We start from the raw sequence: 23,351 nt of genomic DNA, 5'->3' as shown, positions 1-23,351 counted from the left end.
CTGGGTGACTAATAAAGCTACCTTGAGAGATTGATGAAAAATAATTTCAATCATGTTTTGACCCCGGAGCTGCGGGTAGACAGCACTGTGACCTTGCTCAACACCCACCTTCATTTGGGAACAAATCGTGGACGCGAGTCAGACGTGTCCCCCGTTTCTGCCTCCGCCCACCTAGTGGCTGGTCTGAGCGAGACTTTCACCCCATGATCCAGTTTCCTCACCTGAAAAGTGAGGGCGAGGACAGCATCTATCTCATCGGGTTGCTGGGAGAAGTAAGCAAACAGGTGTAGCGTGTGCAGGGGGCAGTGCCCGGACCAGGGCCCACGAGCAGGTCAGGAGGCCACCCCGGGCTCACTCACCTGCTCCCGGATTACTCCTGTCACCACTGCCACTGTTAGGGGTATTTGATTCTGCCCGCCAACCGAACTTCACAAGGACAGGGTGCTCCCGGTGGCTCCCGGCCACGCCCACCCGGTCGCTCTCGTGCTGTCTTGGGAGAACAGCTCCCTAATGACACGGGAGCCATTAGCACCACAGATAAATCTGAAAATAAACGTCTCCGCAGTTATGATCAGCTTGGACATATGGGCTCATAATATTTTGCGATCGCCAACAGACACACCTCTCCGTGCAAACAAACACAGCTGCCAGGGTGGGGCTGTGCTTTCGTACTCCTGAGACTCAGCACGGGCGTCTCCTCGCAGAGACGGGGGCAGAGACATCAGCCCCGGGCCCCTTCTCCCAAGGAGGGCCCCGCTCGGGAGCGTGTGGGCAGCGACGTGGCCCAGAGCCAGCCCAGGTGAACATCTGTCCTTGCGGACACGACGCGAGGTTGCATTTTACCGGCAACACGGTGTTTTTGCAAATAACGTATTTACTTGGTCACAACACTGAAACTGTCAAGTAAGCCCGAACCTGGGTTTCCGCCAACCACAGCTCCTGCTTGTGGAGGGTGGACCGTGGGCGGGGCACGGCGCCGAGGTCCCCGTTTACCCGGCAGCTCCCAGGCCTCGCACCCGCGACTGACCAGGATCCTGGCTTGGAAGCCACAAATCCCACCTGGTGCCGCCTTCTTTTCCCCCCAGCTCTGCTGAGATACAGTTAACCACACGAAACACTGTGTAACTTTAAGGTGCACACAGTTAACCACACGAAACACTGTGCAACTTTAAGGCGCACACAGCGTGATGATCTGATACATGTAAATCCCGCAATATGATTACCACAATGAGCTGAGCTAACCTCACTGAGCATAAGGTCAAGGTCCAGCCGTGTTGCTGCAAACGGTGGGCTCTCCTCTCTCGCGGCTGGACGCTATTCCATCACGTAGAGACACCGATCCCTTCGTCGGCGGACAGATGCTCAGCGACTCCGCTGCTTTCTAACTAGATGGCCTCAAGCAGGGAACCTAACCGCTCCGTGCCTCAGACTTGCCAACTGTAAAGTGAGGGATGATAATACTCCTCTGAAGGGGTTCTTTACCGACCCCCCGTGTGTGCACGTCTATGCAGAGCTCTTAGCAATACTTTGCATAAGAGCAAAGGGCTGGCACACGGCAGACGTGGAATTCAAATACGACCCGATGCCAAAGCCTGGGGTCTTGTTTAATACAAGATGTGGGAATCACGACCCTCACAGACGGAGCCAGCGAGGTGCAGAGAGCTGCCGCAGGTAGAATTTCCACTTCCCCACTATGCTCAGTCAATGTGCGGAAGAGCTCCTGGGGGCCAGATTCCAGGCTCTGTCACCCTTAGCAACCGCTCTCCTCAACTAAACTTTATTTCCCTTTCTAATTTCACGGCAGATTTTTTTTTAATTTTAATGTTTATTTTTGAGAGAGAGAGAGAGAGAGACAGAGAGACAGAGAGAGAGACAGACAGCAAGCGAGGGAGGGGCAGAGAGAGAGGGAGACACAGAATCCGAAGCAGGCTCCAGGCTCCGAGCTGTCAGCACAGAGCCTGACGCGGGGCTCGAACCCATGAACCATGAGATCGTGACCTGAGCCGCAGCCGGATGCTCAGCCGACCGAGCCCCCCAGGAGCCCCTAATTGCAGATTTAATATTTTAGAGGGGAGCATCTAACTCTGGGTTTCTTGACCTCGGCGTTGCTGGCACCTGGGCTGGGTGAGTCTCTGCTGGGAGCGACTGTGGGGTGCAGCCCAGGACCTTTCACACCATCCCTGGTCTTCCTCCACTCAGTGCACGGTACCCCACCCCCACCCGCGGCGGCAACCAAACTGTCTCTAGACAGCCAGCCTCCCCACCCCCACCTTGAGAACCCCGGGACTCATCTAGAGCCACTGTCCCCATTACCAGACTTGTCTTTTCCGTGATCCACTTTGACGAGTTAGGGGAGCAACTCATAAATCACGTTCGTCTAAACCAAGTGTAACCCTACGTCCGCAAGAAGTGCTCAACCGCGATACGTCAGTCTTTCAGACAGCCCAGAAATTCTCGTCGCTTTCCCACCCCTGAAGAAAACAGACTGGAATTGCTTTGGAATCTGGTGTTCCAGGTTGAGTGGTGTCCTCCCAAAAACCGCACGTTGAAATCCTCACTAGCCCTCAGAGCCTCAGAATGGGACCTTATTACCTGGAAACAGGGCCCCCGCAGGGGTAACGGTTACGATGAAGTCACACTGGCGTAGGGCAAACCCGAATCCAACGTGACTGGTGTCTCATAAAAGGGGAACAGTGCGGGGGGCGCCTGGGTGGCTCAGTCGGTTCGGCGTCCAACTTCGGCTCAGGTCATGATCTTGCGGTCCGTGAGTTCAAGCCCCGCGTCAGGCTCTGTGCTGACAGCTCAGATTCTCTGTCTCCCTCTCTCTCTCTCTGACCCTCCCCCGTTCATGCTCTGTCTGTCTCTCTCAAAAATAAATAAACGTTAAAATAAAAAAATAAAAAAAATAAATTAAAAAAAGGGGGAACAGTGGGTGCAGACACAAGGGCAGGGACACGAGGCAGATTTCGGGATGTGCTTCTACAAGCCCCGGAACATTAGGGGCGGCCAGCGGACCCTCAGACACGGGAGAGAAACAAGGGTAAATCCTCCACGACCCCAGAAGGAACCCAACCAACCCAGCCTTCCAGCCTCGGGCCCCGTGAGAGAAAACTGGACCCGCGCAGCTCACAGGAGTTTGTGCTGCGGCAGCCCCAGGACGCCGGTGGACGGGGGCCCTGCTGGCCCGGGGCCCGGCATGCTGTGATCTTCACTGACGTCTCTCCTGCCGCCAACCAGGGCTCACCTGAACACAGGTAGGGACGCCCCGGGCCCGCATCAAGGCGGTCAGACAGCAGGGTGGGATGAACTGGGAATCCGACCGAAGGGTACAAGCCATCCCGACCCTGATCAACACGTTCTCCTCTGGAGCGGACGCCTGAGCCCCTACTCTCTCGGGGCCCAGAGCTGGTCTCTCCCAGCTGTGATTTTTCTGGTAAACTGAACGCAGACAGGAAAATGAGCTCACCTAACAAGCAGTGGGAGATGCGGCGGCCTTCAGGGCCGGCCTGATCCAGGGCCCCACGCTCTGAAGGCCTGCGTCTCTGCTCTCCTGAGTCCCAAACCCGCCCTGATCTGAAATCAAGACGGGCTCCGTCCAGTCCACTTGCCCACACGGCGTCCAAGGGAAGCCAGAGGGAGGCGACCTCTCGAAGCTCGCTCAGGAGAAAGGAAAATCTCTTCCAGAAGCCACCTGTAGGCCTTTCCTGACCTCGGACACCCCACCCGCCGTCCGGGGCACGCTGTCCCAGGGCGGAGGGCGTCTCCGAGTCCGGTGGAGCTGCGCCCCGGCTGCGGGCCACTGGGAAAGCAGTGGCTACCTAAACAACACCGGGCCTGCGTTTGGCGGGAGCAAGATGGATGTTCCTAGACGGCCAACTGTCCCCTCGACTCTGCAGCAGTTGTCTGTGTCTGACAGCTTGTCAGCATTCCGCGGGGCACCTTGGAGAGTGACGGGGACTGAGCAGGAGTGACTCACGGTGCATTAAATAAAGTCTAAACAGAAATCTCTGACAGCATAACGCGGTGTGACTGATGGCTGGGGGAGACAGCTTTTGACTGATCTACTCTTTCTCTCCAGCTGAGGACCACGCCAGACGCCGAGAGCCCACGCTCGCCACGGAGAACGAGTGTATCTGGTGGGAAACGGTTACCCCGCTATCGGTTCTAGGTCTACGAGGCCTTCTCAGGAACCGTTTAAAAGTCTTGGGTGCGAGGGCCACCGAAGGGCCCGCCCCATCAACTTCCTGTTTGCCTCGTCCTTTCGGCCGGTCGACCTTTTCCTCCCGCAAACGGATGAGTTGCCAGATATTTGAAACACCTTCCCGTGTCCTGCTGAGCCCCTCTCCCCCACGAGACGCTGGGGTGGCCGGCGTCCCCACCTCGAAGTCCGGTAATCAGCTCGAACGTGAGGAAGGTAAATTGGTCCAAACACAAAGTGGAAGAGAAGGTCAAATGCGCGTCTGAATGTCAGGGAGGCTGAATTTCCAGATCCGAAGTTAACGGGGCAAGTTCAGGTTTCGTCTCCAGTTAGTAATGAAGTTGCCGCGAGCCATGAGTGCGAGAACTCGAAAAGGGAGACTCCTGGTTGAGACTCCAATGGACTCACACTTTAATGCCAGCATCCTTTGAAAGGATAAACAAATACACCCTATTGCGGCAAGGGCTTTATTGACGTGCAATTATTTTTTTTCCATGATGTTCTTTTTTTTTCTTTTTTAATGTTTATTTATTTTGAGAGAGATTGAGAGAAGCAGGGGAGGGGCAGAGAGAGAGGGAGAGACGGAATTCCAAGCAGGCTCCGCACTCACTGTCAGCGAAGAGCCCGGCACGGGGCTTGAACCCACGAACCCTGAGATCACAACCTGAGCCAAAGTCAAGAGTTGGACGCTCAACCGACTGAGCCCCCCAGGAGCCCTTCTGTGATGTTTTCTTACACCAGCTCGCCATTGCAAACCGCTGGCTAAGTGACCCTGCACGCAAGCTGACGGGGTTCCCAGCTCACACACCACTGTCTCTCCCTCCACGGCTCAGTCTCCAGAGGGACCTTGTGAGACAGAAGTCAGCTCATGTCCCTCTTGCATTTATAACCCTGCAATGGTTTTCTGTTGCAATTATACAAAAAAAGCCAAAGTCCTTCCTAGGCCTCCAAGGCGTTATGTGATCCATCCGACTCCTCATTTCCTGTTACTTCTCTCCCAGCTCACCGGCTGCAGCTGCACTCCTCTCACTGTTCTCAAAGTGAGCCTGTGGTCCCTACCTCAGGGCCTTTGCACTGGCTGTCCCCGCCCCCAGGAAGTTCCTCCCCAGATACCTACTCAGTGCGCTTGCCCGCCCTTCAAGACTTTTGCTCAAATTTCATCCTTCACGGAGGCCACTCTGACCCTCTTTTACAAAATTTTAAACCTCCCAGGCACACCCCCCCCTTCTTAACACTATATTTTTTCCCAAAGCATCTCACGTTGAAACATGCAACATCTTTTACTTTGTTAACACTTTTTAATCATTGAGATGAGGGGACGCCTGAGTAACTCAGTCCCTTAAGCGTCTGACTCAGCAGATCTTTTAGCGTATTGGAGCCACACTTGTCCACACAGCAGCATAAAAGCTAAGGCGAAAATTAACAGTCAGTGAATCGAAACCATTTATTTCCAAGTCGTAGCCATACAGCATTCCGACTTTGCTGGAAAAGTGGGAGTGGGGACATTCAATTGTCTTTTGGATAATATTGTTTTTACTCTGAAAAAGGAGAGATAAAAATCTGAAAACCCACATTGGAGATGATGCACTTTCTGTCCAGCAGTCTTTTTTTTTTTTTTTTTTTAATGTTTATTTACTTTTGAGAGAGAGAAACGGAGAGACAGAGAGACAAAGTGCGAGCAGGGGAGAAGCAGAGAGAGAGGAAGACACAGAATCCGAAGCAGCTCCAGGCTCTGAGCTGTCAGCACAGCAGGGCTCAAACTCACGAACTGTGAGATCATGACCTGAGCCGAAGTCGGACGCTCAACCGACTGAGCCCCCCAGGCGCCCCATGTCCAGCAGTCTTATTAAAGCTCTCGGTGAGAACCACGCGATAGAAATTCGTCATCAACAGAAAGGGTTGCCTCTGTGAATGGCCTGAGCTGCGGCCACACCCACGAGGTGGGTGGTTGGGTGGGTGAAGAGATAGGACAGAAAAGAATAAAGTCTCTCTGAAGGCAGAGAGTGAGGGATGTAAAGACAGTACAAGCGAGAAAGTTGGTAAATACAGCAGAGGCCAGACTGAACCGGCTTATATGAACAGTGGTTCCCTCTGGGGAAGCCCGAAACACAGAACATAGTCCAGGAAAACTAAAATTCTCTAGAGCAAAGGGCACTTTTGAAATATCTAAACTGCTGAAAATTTCAGAAGCATATATTCAGCTTGTTAAGCATCGGACTCTTGGTCTCAGCTCAGGTCACGATCTTGCGGGTCGTGAGTTTTCAGGTCCCACATCGGGCTCCGTGCTGACAACGTGGAGGCTGCTTGGGATTCTCTCTCTCCCTCTCTCTCTGACCCTCCCCAGCTCATGCTCTCTCTCTAGCTCTCTCAAAATAAATAAACAAACTTTAAAAAAAATGAATGTATTGGTATAATTATTCCCTGCAGATTCACACAAAACAGTAGTGATCTAAAAATACAAAAAAGCAGGCTTGAGACGTGAGGTTTTCAGGCGTGGGTTCTGAAATACAAGAGCATGAAAACGGTCACCGCCCCACAGCAGCTCTGTTTCTACTGATTAAATGGGCTAATGTTTATCGACTTGTTTCTTATAAATTGGGTTCTATAACGTCACTGTTTTGTGACCGCCCCTCATTGGTCTTCCGATGTCCCCTGGTGGGGGGGGGATATCACCTCTTACCCAAACCCCCCCCAGTCTGTCCTCGGCCCCCTCTCTGACTCTGCCAGGGGGGACACTAGGGCACGGGAAGGATGGAGGGAGGGGCCACCCCTTGAGTTTCCTGTCACCCAGGTCCCTGCAGGGCACAACCGGGAAGGGGCAGAGAGCCCAGTGGCTGCAGCTGACTCCCATGTGCATTTCCCCCCCATTCTTCCCAGGGTGGCCAGCATCCCGCTCACGGGCCGACCCACCATGTGTGTGGGCCCTGACAACCCAGCACTGGGGGGGCTAACCATTGGGCACCCCCTGTGCCGTCTGAGTAGCAGTTCTGCGTATACACGTGACGTTCTCTCTGCGGAAGGACTGGCGTGGTCTCAGTCTCCTGCCTCGGCCCCAGGGACGCACCTGGGTCTCTCAAACAAGCCTCAGTCTCTCCTACCCTCTCCGAGGGTGCCTCGGAGCTATCTTGTCAACACCGCCAGCCACACGTCAAGGAGGAAAGACGGGAGCGGCCGTCACAGAGCCATCATGTGTCATGTTTCCTCCCGGAGATTTCCCGGGGATCTGAAATCTAACATCGGGCTCTCCCCGCCTGGCACGTCAGGTGAGGCTCTGAGGGTTGTAGGCAACAGAAATGGCCGTGGGCGATCCTATGCTGCAGGCAAGTTCCCTGCAGGCTGGCGGGGCCTCTCCTAAGAGCCGAAGCAGAGTTCAGCAGCCAACCTGGCGACAGGGGAAACCCGGGATATCTCAGGGGCTCACCGGACGAGTTTGAGAACTTTCCAGAAGGCTGCAATTCTTGCGCTTCAGCTCCTGAACACCTTCGGTTGGTTCTCAACCGTAAATTCCCAGGAGCCCGAATCGGGTGGCCAGGCTCGGATCTGTGGCGTCTCTGCTCAAATCAGCCCCTACAAGTGGGAGGGGTCTCATGGTGACCACAGGACCCTGGAGCCAGAGCCAGAGAATGGAAACCAGATACTCGGCCCTTTGATCCTGATTCCTAATACCAGGCGAAGACGTCACGCCCTCTGCGGAAAGCTGGGGAGCAGCGAGGAGACTGCCCAGCGGCCCCCCAGACTCCAGGGCCACTCAGAGTACCTGCCACACACACAGGCTCTCAGGCTTGGTGCACCTGCCCCTCCCCAGTGCTTACAGCTAAACACTTTGCTTGGAAACAAACATTTCTGTTCTCCAACCCCAGAGTCAAATCCCATGCAAATGATCTGCTGCAGGGGCGCCTGGGGGGCTCATTCGGTTAAGCGTCTGATGCTTGATTTCAGCTCAGGTCTTGATCTCACAGTTCATGAGACTGAGCCCCGCGCGGGGCTCTGTGCTGACAGTGTGGAGCCTGCTTGGGGTTCTCTCTCTCTCTCTCTCTCTCTCTCTCTCTCTCTCTCTCCCTCTGCCCCTCCCCCTCTGACACCGTGTCTCTCTCAAAGATAAATAAATATACTTAAATCAAGAAACGTAGGGGCGCCTGGGTGGCTCAGTCGGTTAAACGTCCAACTTCAGCTCAGGTCATGATCTCATGGTCCATGAGTTCGAGCCCTGCATTGGGCTCTGTGCTGATGGCTCAGAGCCCGGAGCCTGTTTCGGATTCTGTGTCTCCCACTCTCTCTGACCCTCCCCCATTCATGCTCTGTCTCTCTCTGTGTCAAAAATAAACGTTAAAAAAAATTTTTTTAATGTATAAAATGATTTGATGCATGCTCTTTCGCGACCTCTTTCTTTCAGCGAGATCCTACAAGGCGGGCAGATCATCCCGAATATCATACAGGTGTTTACAGAGGGGTAAAATCTACTTCTGGACAGGAGGGTGTCATCCAATGAGAAAAACTGTAGAAATCCCTAGGGTTGGTTTCTAAAGTGCATATATCCCTCCCTGCACCGCCAGCCCCAACCCCTGAGCTGCTGATCAGCGACGGGAACCTCCGGTGGCCATCCCCCTGCCAGCGGCCGGCACCGAGCAGCTCGGGCAGGTGTCCCTGCACATCTCTGACCGCAGGTCTGGGCGGGACACCTCACGCACACGGAGAACCACTGGGAACAGGGACAGGCGGTTGGGATCAGGAACCCAACACACAAAGAGGCCACTGCAAGGGCCCTCCCGCAGGGGAGGGGACGTCTGTCATCTTAGCCCCTCGGCCGCCTAACAGACTAAATCCTTGTTCTGCACAAAGCCCGCCCCGTTCCGTCCACTCTCCTGAACGAGCCACGGCCAGGCCACAGAACCTGCAGGCCTGGTTCCCAGCTGCACAGAAATCCAATCTGTGTAGACCGGGCATGGCTGGCGTTCAGAAGGCATCGACAGAAGCATTTCTATAAGTAATGACCTCAAAGAATGCCAGTCTCGCCACATAAATCCACTTGGGGCACAACTGAACAGGAAAGGACCGCCGCTCTGTTCGCCTCAAAATGACGCCTCTCGGTCGCTCCTACAATTACGGATGCTGTGGGAGGGAAGGCATGGGACACCTCCTGTCCGTCCCCCACGTGTGACTCACTAAAACTTGACGTCTTAAGCCTCCCATTGGCATGAACACGGGGAAGGAGAGAAAGGTTGGCGTGTCAGCACCTGAAGGACAGCAGCGGGGGCCGCGATGCAGCGTAAGGCCGTGCGTGGGGGGCCGGGACCCCCCGATTCGTGAGAGGCTCCACCAAGGAGCCAGCTCCCGCTGTCGTCCCGGGAGGGGCCTCGGAAGCCCGTCTGAGCGCCCACGTCCTTGTATCTGCCCTGACAGTCCCCACCACTGGCGTCGTGAGACCTCACGAGGCAACGGGCGGCGCTGGGCAGGGCGGCTCGCCCCTGAGCGCGTGGGGCAGCGATGACCACGTGCTGGCGGCCACAGCGGTTACGTGGGAGCAGTAGCAGCAAATAGCAGACGGGTGTGGTCAAGTCCGGAGAAAAGGTGATGATCCACTCGGCAAACACTTGCTGAGTGCCCACTGGGTGCCGGCCACCGTCAGACTCACCGGGAACCAAACGTGGGGGCAAACAGGCCGAGCCCCCGCCTTTGTGCAGCCTGGGGCTGAACGTGTGGCAGAGACGGAGAACAAAAACACTGCCTGAAGTGAAAATCGACTGTGGTCACTTCCACAGGCCGGGAGAGCAGCCAGCGGCCTGTCTGTGAACCTGGGGCAATCGGAAGGGAGGGGGGAGCGGGCGGGACCGGGAGGGCGGTGTAGAAGCCCCGGGGCAGGAAATACACCTGCCGCTGCACCTTGGCCGTGCACATGGGCTCCCGTGGCCACTCAGCGCCTCCCAGACACGAGGTGAGGACCAGCACCCGAGGGCCAGCCAGACGGCAACTTGGGTGCTCGGGGCCACGGCCTCGTCAGGAAAAGCAAATCATAACAAATATACACGTATAAAAATATCTGTTCTTGTAACACATACTATATAACTTTATTATTTTGTAATATATAAATCATTAAAATATGAATATATAGGTTGATTGGGGCAGGGTCAGAAGTTACTACGCTCCTGTATTTAAAAATGTTCTTGGGGCGCCTGGGTGGCGCAGTCGGTTAAGCGTCCGACTTCAGCCAGGTCACGATCTCGCGGTCCGTGAGTTCGAGCCCCGCGTCGGGCTCTGGGCTGATGGCTCAGAGCCTGGAGCCTGTTTCCGATTCTGTGTCTCCCTCTCTCTCTGCCCCTCCCCCGTTCATGCTCTGTCTCTCTCTGTCCCAAAAATAAATAAACGTTGAAAAAAAAAATTTTTTAAAATGTTCTTGGGGCACATGGGTGGCTCAGTTGGTTGAGCGTCCGACTTCGGCTCAGGTCATGATCTCACAGTTCCTGAGTTTGGGCCCCGCTTCGGGCTCTGTGCTGACAGCTCAGCGCCTGGAGCCTGCTTCGGATTCTGTGTCTCCCTCTCTCTCTGCCCCTCCTCTGCTCACGCTCTGTCTCAAAAGTAAATAAAACATTAAAAAAAATGTTTTAAAAAATATATATATATAATAATAGGGGCGCCTGGGTGGCTGAGTCGGTTGAGCATCTGACTTTGGCTCAGGTCATGACCTCACGGTTCGTGGGTTCGAGCCCCACATGGGGCTCTGTGCTGACAGCTCGGAGTCTGGAGCCTGCTTCGGATTCTGTGTCTTCTTCTCTCTGCCCCTCCCCCACTTGTGCTCTGTCTCTCTCCCAAAAATAAATAAATAAATAAATAAAATGTGTAAAGAAATAATTTAAAATGTCCTTTATTGGGCCCCTGGGTGGCTCAATCCAGTAAAGTGTCTGACTCTTAATTCAGCTCAGGTCATGATCCCGGGGTCGTGGGATCGAGCCCCATGTGGGTCTCTGTGCTGAGTGCGGAACTTGCTTGGGATTCTCTCTCTCCCTCTTCCCCTCTCCCTGTTCACTCTCTCTCTCTCTAAGTTAATACTAAATACCATTTTTAATCACTGTTCTTTCTCATCAGTAGGATCACGCAGAGGCCCGTGCGTGCACACGTGTGATGTCCACAGGTGACGCAGGTGAGCCCAGGGCACGAGCCACAGACCGGTGCCTGACCCTGAGGATCTGGGTCCTGACCCGTGTCCTCCCGGCTCCCTGGCCGAGGCGTGAGGGGGCCTCGCGGTGCGGAGGGGGCTCAAGCAGCGAGAACGGGCAGGGAGGTCCAGGCGGCTCCTCGAGCCCACAGGCCTCTGAGACGTGAGTGGTGCTGACGCCTCCCGCGGCCGCTCCAGGCCTCAGGGCCAACTGTCCCGTGCAGAGACCCCCCACGCACACGCGCACTCCCTCTCGGCTCTAACTCCAGCCACGCCCACGCCCCTGCAGGCCCAGGACGGGATTCAGACGTCCCAGAGGAAGCGGGGCTGCTGTTCCTGGAGGGAATTAAAAGTCGCAAGCAGGGAGCTAAGCCGCTGGGGCTGCGGCCTCCTCACGAATTTTCTTTCACGTGGATTTTCCTCCCACTGAGGTGGTGCTCGTGCAACACGGCCGGGCTATCATCTTTCTCCCTTCGAGAGGATTTCTAGTGAAACGTAACCAGCTAACAAGGAAATCGCCAAAATGAGGTCTAAAAACCTCCGTCAGAAAGTTTAACATAAAATCCCGTCACGCACAGCACGTGGTTTCAGGCCGTAGAGAGACAAGCTCAAGGCGCGGCCCCGGCGGGCGGCCGTCACACGCACGCCTCTGCCCCGCGTCCCCCGAGGGAACGCGCCACGCGGGAGAGCCACCAACACCCAGAAACGCAGACGGGGAGGGGGACGCCCTCGGCCCCAGTCAGCGTCAGAAAATCCTCACGCGAGAGCGCCCGGGGCACATCCGCTCTGCTCCCAGAGAGAGAAGGGGCTTCCGCGGCAAAGTATTTCCTTTAACGGAATTTCTGCTCTGTCACCGTATCTTTTGCACAGACACCATTCTGAGTGTGTGCGCGTGAGGACGTCTGTGCCTCTCCGCCTGGGACGCTCCTCGCAGGTGTGCCCTCGGAGGCCAGACCGCGGGGGTCTAAGCTGCAGCCCACAGACAGCTGCACATTCCCAGAGGAGCATTCCCTCTGTGGGGACACAGAGGCTCGTGGGCTGCACCATCTGTGGCGCGTGGGGAGGGACACGCCTGGGCACACGCAGGGTGTGGCCTGTGGCTTCCCGCCTGGATGCTAGGAAGGACACCCGGGGGCCACCCCACCCGACACGCAGGCCTCCCGCATCATTCTGATGCCACTTCCTGGGCACGGGCACGGCCCTCTCTCAGCCACGCCACGCACGGGGACTGGCTCTCCGCTCCTCCCACTCACAGGGAAGACTGACACCCACACACGTACACACACACCCGCCCAGGTCCCTGCATCCGGTGGCAGCGTGTGACCAGCTCTGACCAATGAGCTGCGAGCAGAGGCACCTCTGGGCCCGAGGACTTCATGGCTGGTGCTCCACACTCACACGCCTCTGGCGAGGCAGCCGGCAAGCGTCGGCGGCCGGTTACCAGACCTGCCGGGCCCCGAGGTGCCGCAGGGAGCAGAGAGCGCCTCGAACCCAGGACGGCCGTGCAGCTTGAGCAGGAGATCAGCCGCCGAGATCGGGAAACACCTGTTCCTGCAGTGTGATCTCAGCTTTCCAGCCTGAGATTTCTACTACCCCGAAGTCGCAGCAACACGCGTGTGAAGTTTCGGTCAAGGTACAGCCACATCCTCTATCAATAAAAACCCAAGATGTTTCCAGGTGCAGTTTTGTTTTCTCGCTGTTACAAACAATGCTGCACTGTATGTATTTATGTGTAACAGTTACTATTATCTTTCCAGGAATGCCTTCCACTGGAAGCCGGCAGTAGTCAGAGGGTAAACAAAGAAAAGAAAGGCAAGGCAGCAGGAGAGGATAACATGGTTTCAGGTCCAGGGACACGAGCATTTCCTGGGCTCCGCCCTGCCTGAGAGGCGAACCGGGCTCCTGTGTCTGGGGGCCCAGCAGGGTGGCCCACGACCCCCCCGAGCCCCCAGCAGCCCGCCTCCAGTGCAGCCCAGCGGCCGGTGCCTCCGCCCTGAGCAGTGCCACGGGGAGGCGCGTCCTCCAGAGGCAGCAGACGGTCCCCGCGTGTGCACGTGCCTGCACGCTTGCTCATATCCAGGACCGCAGCCATCGCCCAAAAAAGAGAATCGAACCAAACTGTTCCTGCGTCCTTGCCAAGTGGTGGGCAAGCCTTCGTCTCACTGGGCCTGGAAAACAGAGCGAGCTGGGGATTAAGAGAGAGCTGGCAGGGCGGGAGTGACGTCCCGGAGCCACACGTGGGAGCCCGGCCCGGGAGCCAAGAGGCATATGCGTGCACCACCATATGCGGGGCTGTCTGGTGGCCCCGCGTCCTGAACGACTCACGCCAGGAGGGAGATGGCGGGATGGCCTGTTTCCATCCCAGTGAGGGGAGGCGCGGAGCCCCGGGGGGCCAAGAGCCTCTTGTCGAAACAGCCTAAAAACCACGGCTGGGTGTGGACGGGCCACACAGCAGCCTGAGGACAACAACGAACACAGGGCAGCGAAGGGCGGCCCAGACCTCGCGGGAGGCTGAAGGGAGGCCCAGCCCTGCGTTCGGCCCACCTGGTCGGGACAGGCCAGGCGACCTGGGAGGATGACCCACCCTGTCGCTGGAGCTGGGTCCACACCCTCGGGTTAAGGAGATGCAGCGACACCAGGCCAGCCGAGTCCCATGGCGGCCCCAGCGGGCCCCTCTCCCCCTGTCCCACCAGCGCTGCCCGGCCGCTCGTTACCACCCGGCCCCCGCAGGCCTGTGAGTCTGCAAGGCCTGACATCACAAAACCCATGTCAGTAAGAAAAGACCGAGAGGAGAGGGGGGAGGAGGGCACCTGCTGGGACGAGCACTGGGTGTTGCACGGAAACCAACTTGATGATAAATTTCATACTAAAAAAAAAAAGACCGAGAGGAAACGGACCACGGTAAAGAGTGTGGGCGCGGCTAATTGTTTTTCTGCTATTGATTTCCTCACTCTTTGTGAGATGTGTTTCAGTCGCTTAAAAGTATCGGGAAAGTAGTTATTAAAATGACCACGAGCGCTTTCAGCCGGGGAATATGCAATTAGCCTGTCTCTTCCAAAATCGTTATTTTTCATAACCCCATCTGGCCCTGAGGGGAATTCATAAATTAAGACGGGGAAGGGTCGGGGGCACTGGTGCCCTACAGTGTCTCACACCTGGAGGGCTGGCGGCTGCCCACGTGGATCGCAGCGCGCCATGGGTGATCCCATACGCGACCGGCCAGGGCCTCCCATCAGCGGTGCCCACGGAACGCGCTGGCACGGCCCCGGGGTCTCAAGCCTCCGCACCCGCTCCGCCCCCATCCCGTCTGAAATGCCTTCCCCCCCCCCACTTCTCGCCTCTGCAAGCTTCAAAACCCAGCATGAGCCCCACCTCCTCCAGGAAGCCCTCCTGTCTCCGCTGAGCCTCCAGTCCCTCCTCGTGCCCCGAGCTCTGGTGAAGGTTCCCCTTCACCCCCTGTGCCACAGACACATATCATCTACTCCGTTCATATGAAAGTGGTTTTCATCCAAATCAAGTCACTTGCTTTTAACGCTTCTGCAAACAAACCCACCTCAAGGAGATGGGCTCTCACAGCACTGAAATGGGGAATCTTGGACTCTAAACGGTGACCAGAAACACACACACCAGCTACACCTCAGGTCAATCTCAGCTAACCTTATTCCGCCCCAGTCCCTGCACCCGAGACCTCCCCTCACACAAGAGCCACAGGGAGAGGGACCCTGTACAGACGCGTCAGCACCCACCCCAGACGCCCCCATTTTCAGAAACAGAAAGGTTGCGGGAGACTAGATGCCATGTGACGGAATGTCACCCAGAGTGTCTGGGGCCACGTCCATAGCCGCACCTGGTACACACACCATTTTATTCTGTCACCTGTTTAACATATGGATGTCTTGTTTCGTTCCCAAACGAAACCGTTAGCACCACGGACAACGGCTCCCCCCCCCCCCCAACCCCACACCCGGCGTCCTCCAAGGCGACCGCTCGGTTGAGCCCTCCGAAGATACTCAATACCGTGTACAGTTTGATGACACGGGCGTCCCAAACACGATTAAAATTCGTCTCTGGTACCTGCAAGCCCCAGGGGGCATTTGCCACGAAGGGATCAAGGACTCGTCTGAAATGAATCTCCTCCGACTTTTGTGCAGAGCGACCTGGGCTCAACACTGTGCAGACTGGCCTTGAGTCCTACGCCCTCCCTGAGAAGGTCGGTGACCTACGGAGCTCACACTTGCTCACCAGTGACGGAAAAGCAATGTCCTCGTCCCCAGCAACTGTACCATGCTGTTCAGCCACCGTCAACGACCGGAGCCGTGAAACACACGATCCCTCTCAGGAAGTCCCTGGCGGGGGTCACCAACCCCATCAACCCCAGCAAGGTGAGGCGGACTCACACGCACCTTCACAAGCCTACAAGCACACACTTCTTTGCTCTGTTTTGCGTTGCTTTCTGCTAAAACGAGTAGGAACAGACTGGTGTTTTAAAAAGAAAGCTCCCGGTGAAAAGCCCTCATTTACGCTTCAAGGAATCAGGTTTCTTTCTGCAAACAAAGCTCCCCAGCTGCCCCAATGAGGGTCCTCTGAAATGTCAGCTGGAGGAAAGCCTCGGCCCCGAGACCAGGGCAAGCTGTGCGTTGAATTCAGCCCCTTGTTCACAGGCAAGTCCTTCCCGACGGCCGGGGACCCGACGTGGCACGCGTTAACCACCCAGCTCCCCGACCCCCACCTTGCGCTCCAGCGGGCCCCTGCCCACCGCCCTGCTTCGCCTGGGACTGAGGGGGGCCCTCCCTGTTGGGAAACAACACGAACCTCCCCCCCTTCCCGGAGCTCCTGCCTCTGCGGGAGCTGCTTCCCCCCGAAACACCCTCTGTGCCCCCGCCCTGCATTTACTGGGCCTCACCGACCGCACCCCCCGCCCCACCCCACAAACCAGCCCTCCTACCAGCGGGCGCTCCCTGCTCTGCCTTAGCCTGCGGCCCCTTCTTTCACGGCTCTACAATCCGCCTCCCAGGGACTTTGGGAAGTCAGACCCGCGTGGTCTCCCGTCCTGCCTGCACGCGACAGAGGGCCCACGAACGGCACCGAGCGCCCCCCCCCCGCCCCCCGGCAACTCTCCTCCTGTTACAAAACATGCAGACAGCACCCACTCTCCTCTCTGGAAAAAGTCCCTGCGAAGTCTTCCAGCATTTTTATAGGTTTAGAGATTTATTTTGTAGCATCAGACCTTTAGTCCATCTGGAACTTGTTTTGCTGTGAGGTCTGGAGAAGGAATGTGACAGCACGTGTTGTTCAGATCGGTTACACAGGTGCTCACGCCCAGCTCCGTGCAGGGGACCGCGTTCGTCTCACCACCGATCTGAAATGAAACAGTCCCAGGGACCAAATTCGTCCGTGAGCTAATACTAACAACAGGCAGCCTCTACTGAACACGTGCTCTGTGCCAGGCTGTGGGGGGCATATACACGGTTATGCATGGTTCACCCCGTTTTATCAGCAGGGACACTGAAGTGGAGACCATTCAAAGCAGCAGATCTCAACCCGGGGCCCCCAAAGGGGAGGGAAGGCCCGGGGTGGGGGGAAGGTCTGAGAGAGAGCAGGCTGGGACAGGGGTGGATGGGCGCTCCAGAGGGAAGGTGAGTCTGGTCTGAGCCCAGGAGGCTCTGTGGTCTCCGTGAAGAAATGTCCTCCCTGTGGACACCCCAGACTCGCCTGCACGTTGGAATTACGGGGGGCCCCGGCCATACCCCAGCCCAGCTCAGTCGGGCTGCGGGGGAGGGACGGGCCTGCTCAGGAATGCCGTTCTCAAGTCACCTTCTGGGAAGGATTGGGGCTCTGACATTGTGACACAGCCCACTGGGCCTTCCTGTCTTTACGGGAAACTCATAGAAAGATGTTCTACATAGAAGCACCTGCACCGGGATGGCAGACCCCTCACCGAAAAACAAGGGAGGCTCACTGCTGACTCGCCCAGTAAGAAACCGTCTCAGTAATGAGGGCTCTCAGCGACACCGAGCACCCAGGAGACAGACGCCCGACTGAAGAGCGTCGTCCTGACCTCGGCTGAAGCCTTGGTCATTCTCATTCGCCAGCGGAGAAGACGCATAATTGTTCCTAATTAGCAGCCACCATCCCCCCCCCGCCCCCCCCCCCCCCCCAGACCGGGTGATAGACTCCCCTGCGAGGACGCACAGAGGCCAGACAGCCCAGAGCAACCGCCCGTCCCCTGCGCTTCAGCCCCTGCCAGGGAAATAATCCCCTCGAGGCACCGCAGAGGCTCCCTGCAGCCCTTGGCCGGCAGGGGAAAGCGTGGGTCTTTGGGCTAGAGACAGACATGAAAGGTCCGCATCCACGCCAAGTTTCCACACGGAGGGGCTTGCGATGCTCCCGGACGGAGACCCGGTCCGCGCTCCTGGTGGAGACCGCCTCCTGCTGGGGGAGCAGCCACAAGACTCCACCTTCCAGTTTGTCTCTGATACTTTTCAAGCAACGCAGCTCGAAAACGTCATCCTGGAAAGGCCATGATCGCAAGGGATCCAGCTTCCGTTTTACCAGCGAGACGTCCCTCGCCCCGTGAGCCGCAGCCCTGGGCACCAGGCGCACGAGCCCCCCACGTGGGGGGCAGGCTCCCACCCCAAGGAAACAGGGCCGCAGGTCCCCGCACGCGGCGTCCGCACGGAGTCGTGGCCGAAGCCTGATGCGCCAGGGTCCTGAGTACAGACAGACACTCGCTCTAGGTTAACAGACAGCGCGCCGAAACCCTCAGCGACTCCTGCCGGCTCTCACACGGACAGAGCATACGTGAACCAGAGACAGTGCGTCCCCATGCAGAGCAGGGTCGGCAAGCTTTCCCTGTAAACGGCGGGCGACGTACATACTCCCAGATCTCACACACTAGACTCAACGCCACCGTTGCCCAGCGAATGCCGCTGTGGATGATCCGTGGGCAGACAGGCGTGGCTGTGTTTCGATAAAACTTTATTGGCACAGGTGGCGGGCTGGATTTGGCTCGCGGTTTGCCCACTCTTCTGAAGCGTTGAGAAGTGGAGAATAGAGAACATCGGAGCTCCCACAACCAGAGTATTTGGGGGGACATCTGAGAATAAAAATCCTGTGCCTGGGTGGCTCAGTCGGTTGAGCGTCCGACTTCGGCTCGGGTCATGACCTCACGGTTCGTGGGTTCGAGCCCCGCGTGGGGCTCTGTGCTGACAGCTCGGAGCCTGGAGCTGCTTTGGATTCTGTGTCTCCCTCTCTCTCGGCCCTCCCCACCCCTCTGTATCTCAAAAATAAACAAACATTTAAAAAAATTGGTTTTAAATCGTGTCCTAACCCAAGATTAAAGTCACTTCTCTGTGAAGGTACAGGGCTGCCATAGCAAATTACCACTAATGTAGTGGCTGAAAAAAGTCAGCAATTTATTCTCTCCCCATTCAGGAGGCCAGGAGCCTGAGATCCAGGCGGGGCAGGGCCACGCTCCCTCCAGAGGCCCCAGGGGAGAGTCATTCCTGCCTCGTCCCATGGCTGGGATCTGCCAGAACTCCAGCCTCTGCCTGTGTCCTTCTCTTCGTCTCCTACAAGGACATCGTCACTGGATCGAGGGCCCACCAGATGTTCCAGGGTGAGCTCATCTAGAGCTATGACTTAATTATATCTGCAAAGACCCTCTTCCCAGATGAGGTAAATTCACAAGTTCTGGGGGTTCGGGCATGGACATAGATTTGGGGAAGCCATCTTTCAACCCACAGCAGACATACGAAAATTATCTGTTGTTCTAAAATTCAGATTCAGCTGGGCTCCTACGGAGGTGATGAGTCTCGGCACTTCCCGGGGGCCGAGCGGCGGAGAAGCAGGGAGAAGGCTGTGTTTGCCCGGCGGCCAGCACCACGCGCAGGAACTCGCCACCGTGTCTGCAGGTGAACTCGGTCGGCACTGGGCCAGGGGCTGTGGGGCTGGCTGTCAGCTGTGTCTCCGCCAGCAGGACGTGAGGGGTGCCGTGCCGTCACGCGACTGCGTCACAAGAGGAGGCAGATCTGGGTGTGTCGGTGACCTGCTGCACCTGCAAAGCTGAGCCGGCACAGGCTCCTCCCTTCCCACCTGCCCACCGTCAGCCCGCGGGGTTATCTGGAAAGTCACCATCGTCCCTGAGTCTCGGTGAGCACAGGGAAGGAAGCAGAAGGGAACAGAACTCTCCCCTCTGTTCTCAGCCCAGCGACTCTCCGGCCCCCATCTGTTCCACGGTGAGCGTGCCCTCGGCCGCCACAGAGGCGGCACGGAGAACAGGGCCGTGGCCGACGTGCCGGCCCGTCGGGCACACCTGTGAGAAGGGCCCATCCGGGGAGCGGAGTCGCCGGGATGCCGCGTTGCCTGGAGCAAGGCCCACGGCTGCTACCCGGGTCCCCTCGTCTCTGCAGCCGGAGGGAAAGTCACAAGCCAGCCCCGGCCACCTCACCCTCCGGCCTAGCCCTCCACACCCGCTTCTGTCAGCACTGAGTACAGGTGCCGTCGGGGCCCCGGCCCCTGGAGCGCACCTGTCCTGTCAAGTCCCTCCACCTGGACGATTCCCACCCGTGCCTGATGTGCGAGCCCAGGGGGTACCTCCTAAGGAGGGTTCATTTATGGAATTAACAAGTAAACACCATATACATTCGGGGTGGACAGCGTGATGTTTTGACACGTGTGTACGTCGTGAAATGATCACCAGATCAGGCTGATGGGCATCGCCACCACCTCACCGTTACCTTTTTGTGCAGCTGGTGAAATCACGTAAGGTCTATCCTCCCTAAGGAGGGGGGTTTTCCCCTGTTAAAGTGATCTCTCGCGTCTCGCTTGCTCAGGGCGGCCTGAGATGCCCAGCATCACAGAGCCGACCACGTCCATATGACGGGGCTGCACTGACACCGCTCGGCCACCAGAAACCCGGAAGAGCTGAGCGGATGATGGCTGTGTCTGCTCAGGCCCCCAGGGCATCCCACGGCGGCGGGCACAGCGGCGGGCACACTGCAGGTGCTGGATGAACACACCGGAATTCAGAGACCGAGCCCATTCTCCCGGATCGCCCAGAGCACGGACCACTCGACGGCCACCTCGCCCGGCTGCAGCGGGGAGACTGGGACGCCGTCCTCGGCAGGCAGCGGAGCCCGGTGGGTGGTGACGGGCGGGTGCACCGTGATGTGTGTGGACCCGTCTACGGCACGTGTCAGATCTTCTCACTTCTCGAGGAAATCCGGAAATGCTGACGTTTCTGTGAAGTCTCTCGACGTGCAAATGTGAGCATTCTTTCTCTTTCAAGCGCTGCGCGAGTCAAGGACAGCACCGCTGTCGGAGGGCAGGACCCCGCTCACGGACGGCTGGATGGGAGTCCCTGGCGCGTGTGGTGGGTGGGACAAGCAGTCACAGGCGCAGGCTCGTCACGAGCCGCTCCGGCCGGCCGGCATCTCCAGAGCGCCTCCTGCTTTCCTGCCCCAACCTCTACGTTCGGGGTTTCCACTTACGGTACTTTTCCCGTGGCGGGTTCGCAGCGTGGCTGGCGTGGACTCCTGCGGGGTCCACACCCCACCTGCATGGCACTGTGGTTGCGATAATCCGTAATACCGAAAGCCTGTGTCTGTAATCCACAAAGCCCCCGACAGCAACAATACCCTTGTGTCCCTGACACAGCTTGGGCGGGGGGGGGCAGTGAAGACAGCATGGGTGTCCGTCGTGGACCCTCAGACACGCGTGATCTGTTCCTTCCCTCACCTAGCAAGCGGAGCAAGCATCTGTCAGGGGCAGGGCCCGGGACCAAAGTGCCAGCTCTTTGGTGGCCAGGCCTCGGCGAAGGGGCCCGACCCTCAGTCCCAGCTTCTCACCACGCGACCGATACCACAGGGGGGCTCCTCCGAGTGAGGAAAACATGGCCCATCGGGGCCAGCTGTATCAGCTGAGGCGTCGTGAGCAGCGTTTTGCAGACAAACAAGGAGAGAACAGAACAGGGTGGAACAGAGGCTGCAGGCGGAAATGCACCGAGCAGGGCAGACGGGGGACTTGCCTTCCAAGGCGTGCGTGCACGTGAAATGCCACCTCCCTGTACCCCCTGTGTGCGTCTTCCATGACTCAGGGGCAAAAATGCCTGAAAAACCACTGCTGAAGTTACAAATCCCGAGAACTTTTGGATTCACCTCTTCCCTCTCATTTGGGTGGGAGATAATGTCCCGAGAAAGCTACTGCTCCCCAATAGTCACACGACTGGTACACGACGATGCTCCCCAGTAGTAACACGGCCAATACACGACGTTCCCCAGTAGTAACACAACTGATACATGACGTTCCCCAGTAGTAACACAACTGATACACGACGTTCCCCAGTAGTAACACAACTGATACACGACGTTCTCCAGTACTAACACCCCAGTGCTAACGCGACCAACTGATACACGAGACGTTCCCCAGTAGTAACACGGGCTGATCCACGGCCCCAGTTGTTACAATGACGACAGCAGCCGCAGCTAGGAAAACTCTGGGCACCACAGGGGCTGCTGTAATGCTTCCGTGGAGTCAGCAGGGCCTTTGCACCTGTTACTACCCTATGAGGCACACGCAGGCATACCTGTGAGCCACTGCAAACAGAGCAAAGTTCAATAATGCACTGGGTGGCGCCTGGGGGGCTCAGGCGGTTAATTAAGCGCCTGAGTCCTGATCTCGGCTCAGGTCACGACCTCACGGTTTGTGGGATCGAGCCCCGCACTGGGCTCTGTGCTGACAGTGCAGAGCCTTTTTGGGATTCCCTCTCCCTCTCTGTACCTTCTTCTGCTCGCATGAGCTCGCTCTCTCTCTCTCAAAATTTATAATAAATAAACATTAAAAATAGTAATAATGCACCCAAAGGCTTGTGGCTAGTTGGGGTCAGGGCCTGGACTCGGCCCCAGGAAGCCCAGCTGCACAGCCCGACCTCACGACCAGCTCTCACAGCCTCTTGAGACAAACCCAGGCAGAGCCCCCATCTGTGCCCTGCAGCTAAACTGAGCCTATTAAAATCACAGCCTCTAACAAACTTTTCCAGTTGCCTTGAAGAGTTAACAGCTGCGATCGCTTTGGAATTGGCAGAGAGGCTTGTGTTAGAGACAGGTGTACGTGCTCATACACCAGAGGAAGGAAATGAAAATACCACCTTCGAGACTGTGGCTCCGGGGCATCCCGGGGGCTCCGTCGGTCAAGCATCCGACTCTTGGTTTGGGCCCAGGTCAGCATCTCACGGTTCGTGAGTTTGAGCCCTGCATCAGGCTCTGCGCTGACAGTGTGGAGCCTGCTTGGGATCCTCTCTCCCTCTCTGTCCCGCTGGCTCGCTCTCTCTCTGAAAATAAACTAAAAACAAAAAAAAAAAAAAAACAAGACTGTTGCTCCAACCGGGCCCCCTGCTACTGAGGAGGGCAGACACCCTCGCAGCTAAGGCTCCAAGAGGCTGGAGTTCTAGAAAGAAAGAGCACAAGAGGCTTCAGAACAGATGGGCTGGCGTGCAGGTACGGAAAACGTGGCGGCATTTACCGACCCAGACAGACACCTGACACCTCCCCCGTGCCTCACACCTCCCCTCTCGGAAAACCTGTCTCAGAGCGACCTTACCTCTCCCGAATACGCTGCTCTGGCCGAGAAGGCGGCCAGAAGTCCCTCTGCGTCACCAGAGCAGAAGTGGCAAAGCTGTGCCCCGACTGTGTTCAGCGTGTGCTCCTGAGGACCCCCTCGAACCCTCCCTCGGGACCCGCTCACTCTTAACCTACACACAGTCCTACCTACTCCGCTGATTCAGTTTGAATTCACGGCCGACTGCAGGCAGCGGGGGCAGCAGTAAACAGACGCGCAGGAATCTGTTTGCAAAGAAGCCGAGGACGGTAACGCCAACGAGCACATTTATTGAGCACTTATTGTGTGCTGGTCACCATGCCACGGGCACCGCCTGCATTGCCTCGCGGAATACTCACAGGTCCAGGTCAGCCCCCATGTCTCGGGCGAGGGAACCAGGCTCAGAGG

At 57.2% G+C, this 23,351-nt stretch overlaps 1 protein-coding gene and 1 long non-coding RNA gene across 3 annotated transcripts in view; one reads left to right on the top strand and one right to left on the bottom strand.

The window, feature by feature from the left end:
• Positions 1 to 23,351, bottom strand: part of RIMBP2 (RIMS binding protein 2) — a 219,915-nt gene that overhangs the window by 125,765 nt on the left and 70,799 nt on the right. The gene's annotated exons all lie outside the window — the stretch shown is intronic.
• LOC122470115 lies at positions 11,204 to 14,388 on the top strand. Its single transcript, XR_006293834.1, has 2 exons — positions 11,204 to 13,025; positions 13,106 to 14,388. It is a non-coding gene; the product is annotated as an uncharacterized LOC122470115 (long non-coding RNA).

The sequence above is a fragment of the Prionailurus bengalensis genome, chromosome D3 (assembly GCF_016509475.1).
Source record: "Prionailurus bengalensis isolate Pbe53 chromosome D3, Fcat_Pben_1.1_paternal_pri, whole genome shotgun sequence".
NCBI classification, from domain to species: domain Eukaryota; kingdom Metazoa; phylum Chordata; class Mammalia; order Carnivora; family Felidae; genus Prionailurus; species Prionailurus bengalensis.
This window is presented reverse-complemented; position numbering and strand designations above follow the sequence as displayed.